Source organism: Setaria italica, chromosome III (genome assembly GCF_000263155.2).
Source record: "Setaria italica strain Yugu1 chromosome III, Setaria_italica_v2.0, whole genome shotgun sequence".
NCBI classification, from domain to species: Eukaryota; Viridiplantae; Streptophyta; class Magnoliopsida; order Poales; family Poaceae; genus Setaria; species Setaria italica.
The window spans coordinates 515,349-520,964 of NC_028452.1; the positions used below are offsets into that span (position 1 = coordinate 515,349).

The 5,616-nt window shown below is 46.8% G+C and overlaps 1 long non-coding RNA gene across 1 annotated transcript; it reads left to right on the plus strand.

Moving 5' to 3' along the window:
- The first annotated feature begins 4,480 nt into the window (after window positions 1-4,480).
- LOC111256857 lies at window positions 4,481-5,407 on the plus strand. The gene is made up of 2 exons (XR_002677173.1): window positions 4,481-5,046; window positions 5,110-5,407. It is a non-coding gene; the product is annotated as an uncharacterized LOC111256857 (long non-coding RNA).
- The last annotated feature ends 209 nt before the right edge of the window (window positions 5,408-5,616 follow it).

Sequence of the window (5,616 nt, forward strand, 5' to 3'; positions counted from 1 at the left end):
CTGTGCTTGAATTTACTTCTGAGTAGATCGGGCAATAAGGTTGCAAATCCAAGATGTAGACGTGTGGTTAACTAGGTTCATTCTCTCCTTTTGTTTCTTCTCTTCCTCGAGTATTGCATCCATCCTTTTCTTGTTCAGGCAATATGTGGAGCCATGATCAAAATTTTCCCCATGAAAAATGCAATAAAATTTCCTTCTCTGCTGAGGAGGTTGACCTCTACCTCGGCCTCTTCCTCTTCCTCCACCTCTTCCACCTCTGAATCCTCCCTGGGACTGAGTGTTTGAATTGTTTGCAAATTGGTTGTTTATGTTAGCAGAATTCTACTTCGTCTGTTCTGACTGATTAATTCCCTTGACACCAAATACTGTTCTTGTTGGTTGGGTTGGATTACTTCTAGGATTGACCCAGCCCCTGTTGTTGCTAGAGTTTTGTTTTGCAGCCTGCTTTTGTTGAGATTGCTCCTCCATGCACATGTGGTAGTCATTATTGGATCTGCAATATTTCTCAAATTCTTCAAACAACGCTTGGATTGTCTTTGGCGTTTCTCGCATGAGATGGAATCGACATTGCCCTGTCTTTAGGCCAATGATGGCTGCTCTGATAGCTACTGAATCCAACACATTCGGATCTTGTGCTCTCAAGTGCACAAATCTTCTGAAATAGCCTTGCAATGGCTCCTTATCTTTCCGCTTGCAACAAAATAGATCATTTTCCATCAGTTCTGGCCTATGAAAATCCTTGAAATTTGCCAGTATCCTTAGCTTCAAATCTTCCCATGAATGAATTACCCTTGGGTTCAACAAAGAATACCACATAGAGGTTGCATCTTCTGCTGCAATGATAAAAGACTTTGCAAGAACTGATTCATCACTTCCGACTGATAGTATTGCAGCCTCATAACTCATCAAGAATTGCCTTGGATCAGAGTGTCCTGACTACTTTGAAAAGGGTCTTGGCCAGTAAATTTGAGGCCAAGGGGTTAGTTGGAGGTCTTGTGACAATGGCGACTTTCGATCCCATGTTTTGGTATGCAAGACTCTCACTTCTTGCGATAAAGGACCTGACTCAAACTGATTAGTCATGATTCCTTCCCCAAACCCTGTCTTTGTGTTTGCGAAGATGCTCAACTGATTGAATTGCCTTTCTTGATTGGATTGAGCGAAGGTGTTTTGATGATGGGCTTGCCTCTCTTGATTGGGAGGAGCGGAGGTGTTTTGCTGATGAACTTGCTTTTCTTTGAGTTGTTCTAATTCCACTTGCAATCTCTTGATTTCTTCTCTTGCTAGCTACACCTCTTTAGCGGCCTGCGCTGCTCTTTTCCGTGCTGCTGCTTGATCTATTAATCTTTGCCTTGCTTGGTTCAACTCCTCCGCTTCTTGCTTGAGCTTGGCTATTTCAATTTCATGCGCAGTCAAGTTAACAGGAGCTCTTGTTTGTTGCTAGTCTGTAGTAATCTCTTGTTGTGGGTGATTCTCACCATTTTCCCTTTGGACTTCTTGATTTATGCTTGCATTTGGGTCTCTAGGGTTCGCTTCTTCACTCGGGATTGATTTGCTTGAATTTGTTGTCATTCTCTTCTTCCTGGCAGGAGCCATCGTGAATTTCTTCTTGAGCACACACGGTGGGCGCCAAAATGTTGGTTTGGAGCGAGCTCTTCACCGAACACTTAAAGAAAGCATACACAATGGAAAACAAAACTCTTAAGGCTTGTATTTATCCAAAAATGTGAACCCTTGTACAGTGGGGGTACCTCCCCTTTTCTAGGGAGGCCAACTGACTTTTACATATTGAATTTGCCCTCACTCAACCACTACATTCTAAGAATATACCGTACATTTTGGTAAAGAAAGAGTTCTAATTCGATTTGTACACCCTAATTGAGTCACGCTATTCATGCCACCAGGGTCACGTTCACAACGTGACCCTAATCTTCCACACCTTCGCCCAAGTGATCTTGAATGGGCCTTGAATTTCGGACATTGAATGTGCTCATGACCTTCGCCTCGCCCCGCCAAGTTTGCCGAATACCTTCGCTTCGCTCCCTCCAGCGCGAGAACTTGCGGACACGATCAAAATAATTTCCCCGCACCCTCGCAGGCGAGGTGACGAAGGTAAGAAAAGGAAATGAGAGTGTTAGCTTTGAGCGAGGTGAAGATCATTTTGATTATCACTGTGATGGTTGAATTCTCTAAAGCGGCGTGCAAGGGCGACGTTTACAATCCAGATCCAGATCCCCAACAGGCAACTCGCCATTGCGCAAGCCGACATGCCCGGTTGACAGTGGACGGACCACACAGATTCATTTCGTGCCACCTTTCTCACCTCTTGTTTTGCAGCTAATGACTGATGTGAAGGTGAATAATCCACAAGATATATCGAGATCACGGCCGTTCAAATTGGACGTTTTAGGGAGGAGGTTACAACTACCACCACCACATCATCGATCGATATGATCAGTGGTCTTAGCTTCAGACTCTTTCAGAGAATTTCAATATAATTCCTGTGTGTGAAATGCAATAGATCGCTCCAATTAACGATCGTTGGTTGGGTAATATTGGCTGTGCAGGTGGCAGCAAGAAGGAATCATTAGTGGATGACGATGCTGAGTGCCTGCGGCCGTCCATCGTACGTAGTACAACAGGTAGCTGACGTCGGAAATTGGAGCTACAGGAAAGATGCATGTCATCTGCTGCCGATGGAACAAAGGTGAGAGCTCGTCCCCGTGGTCGTACGCTTGCCACCGTTAGTCTGCTCCCAAATATCTACCTCCGCGTGCAGTGCCTTTTCTTTTCTTTTCTTTTGCGATGATGAAACAGAAATGCATGGTTGAAGAGCATACGTTGTTTTCATTCTGTGGCTGTGCGCAGGCAGCTTGTTGTTGTCCTCTCTCTCTCTCTCTCTCTCTCTCTCTCTCTCTCTCTCTCTCTCTCTCTCTCTCTCTCTCTCTCTCTTGTTGTGTATAGGCTGTTGTAGCACGGGCGGAGGGAAATCCGATTGAATTCGTGGAGACAGCAACCCTCCCACATACACCATTTGCATGCTTTCCCATCTCTTTTTCTTTGGACAAGCATGCTGCATACCCCATATATGTTTTTTTTAGGAATATATACCCCATATATGTCGTGTCAGCAGACCTGAAATGACCAAGGTGCCCTCCCCCGGGCATATTTTTTTTAGAAAAAGAGGTCCTTTATTATTACCCAGAGACAGCGACGATTTATTTGCTCTAAAAAACTGGGAAATGCAAATGCCAAACAACCGTGACATTTCCCCTTAAAAAGATCCTAATTAACCATTCACAAGCCGTTGCTGTTACTCGCACTCCAGAAACAGAAGAGTGATATAATGGTGTGAATGTAAACTAGCTAGAGGGTGTTTTTATGATTAGTTGGCCATGCATGCAGTTAGCTGAGCAATGCAATGATAACCAATGATTAGGATGGGAAGCTAGCATTGTATTATGGATGGAACGATGCATGATTAGGCGGCCTGGAGTAGTAAACAGTCGATTGATTGAATGCCGAATGGGTAGCATTTGCATGGTGGGTGCATGCATGCATGCGCGCGTGCGCTTGGAGAGTTGGAGGGAGGCCTTGGACGGACGGCGATGGCGCAACTGCTAGTGCTTGGTTCTTGTTCCTGCAGGGGCAGCTGCTGGTCCTGCTTGCTCCGTGCGATCGGCCATGGCCATGTGCACGCAGTTAATGTGTACGTGCTCAAACAAGAGAGAGCGGGCAGCTGGGCAATGCGATCCATGCATCGATGTCAAGTTCGTTCCAGCCGATGCGCCGCCTCAGGCAGGATATATTCAGGTAGCTAGGTTGAGTGATATCCAGAAATTATGGGCTGGCCGGCCCGTGTGGAGGTAGGTAGGTATGCAGTGCAGTGTGCCGGCACGTACGTGCATCCCCTCCTGCTGTGCTGCTGATTCACTCACTCATCAGTCATCAACATCAAGCAGCAAGCAATATCATGCATGGCTATCCGCTGCTACAAACATACCAAAGCAATTAATAAAATATATATTTGTATTATTGGATTAACCTACCAGTAATACTAATAATGATCTGGAGTGTAGCACTAGCAGGGGATTTATCATGCATGGCTATCCGCTGCTACAAACATACCAAAGCAATTAATAAAATATATATTTGTATTATTGGATTAACCTACCAGTAATACTAATAATGATCTAACCAACAACAGGCATTTCGCTGTGGGCGAAGACTGGATGCATGGGCAATTGGCCATACCAAAGCATGTAGTACAACCGTTTTAATTTAGGAGAGAGAGGACACCACTTCAGTTTGGCTGCAATGGTATCGTGGGCAGTGTTGGCTTGGATCGGGCACGCGAGGACAGCCTCGTCATTTCCCCGGTCGGGGGGCTCGGGCCACCAGCATCTCCGTGGCGGGCCCGGCCTGTCCCCCAGGCCCATCTCACGTCCAAAACGTGAGAGGGGCGCTGCCTGCCTATAGCTAGGTAGCTGCTGCAAAGCAACAGCCATCGCCCAACTCCTGCCTGCCCAGCTGCCCTGTAGCTTCTTTCACCTGCTGCAGCACCAGCCTCCATCCCCTTCGTCTACCTCTTGCTCTTCCTCTCCCTCTTCCCTCCCCATCCAATCCAATCCAATCCAATCCATGGCGTTATAAACCCCCTGCCCTCTCCTCCCCCTACCTAGCCTAGGCCTAGCTACCACCAATCCATCATGGATGCTGCATATATCACAAAGCATGCATGTATGGCCATGATCGATCCATCAGCAATATCGATGGACAATTCTCGGTCAGTGATTAGCTGCCTGCCTATCAGGCTTCTTCAGTTCTTCTTCATCCAGGAAGCTCGTGGAGGACTCCAAAGGGATCGCATTGATCTCACCTTCCGCCGCAGCCGCTCGCCGGCATGCAAGCACGTGCATGTGGCTAGGCCTAGCTGCGCGCGAGGACAGGATCAGTGCAATCCCTTTGGAATTTTCCACTTGCGCCTCCGCACGTACTCCCTCGGTCTCCGCGCCGCCGCCGGAACCTCCTCGATCGACGAGCCAGGTATACATGTGCATGGACTCAAATTTGGAGAACTAGACACTGCTCACCGCCGTCCGCCGGCAGGGGTCAGCAAGGCCTTCGATTATACCAAGGACGACGACCGCCAATTGAATTGAAGCTGTATGGTCTTCTCGTTGATCTCCGGTATGATCCAGGGCATACTGGTGCTTTAATCTGGTGATGAGGTAAGTATTCATTCTGGGTTAGTAGTATGATCATACACAGATATGATTAGACGACAAAGGGGAGAGAGTGATTTCTCATTTAAATTTGATTGCAACGTTTTGGTGCATGTTTTGTCGCCCTGCTACTTGTTCTTCATTTCTAATTGATTATGAAATTCGAAGCAATTTTCCTCGCATGTGGGCTGCTCTCGCTTCTTCATTTCTGCTTGGTTATAAAATGAATCATGATATGTGCATCCGTAGCCTTGAGTGAAGAGAACTGCTTGTTTGGGAAAATTTGGGAGGACCGGCAGGAAGAACACAATTTCCTTTGCAACTTGCAAGCTCCCGGTCCGATCCTTGTTGTTCAAACTTAAGGGGTGTTTGGGAGGGGGTGCTAAATTTA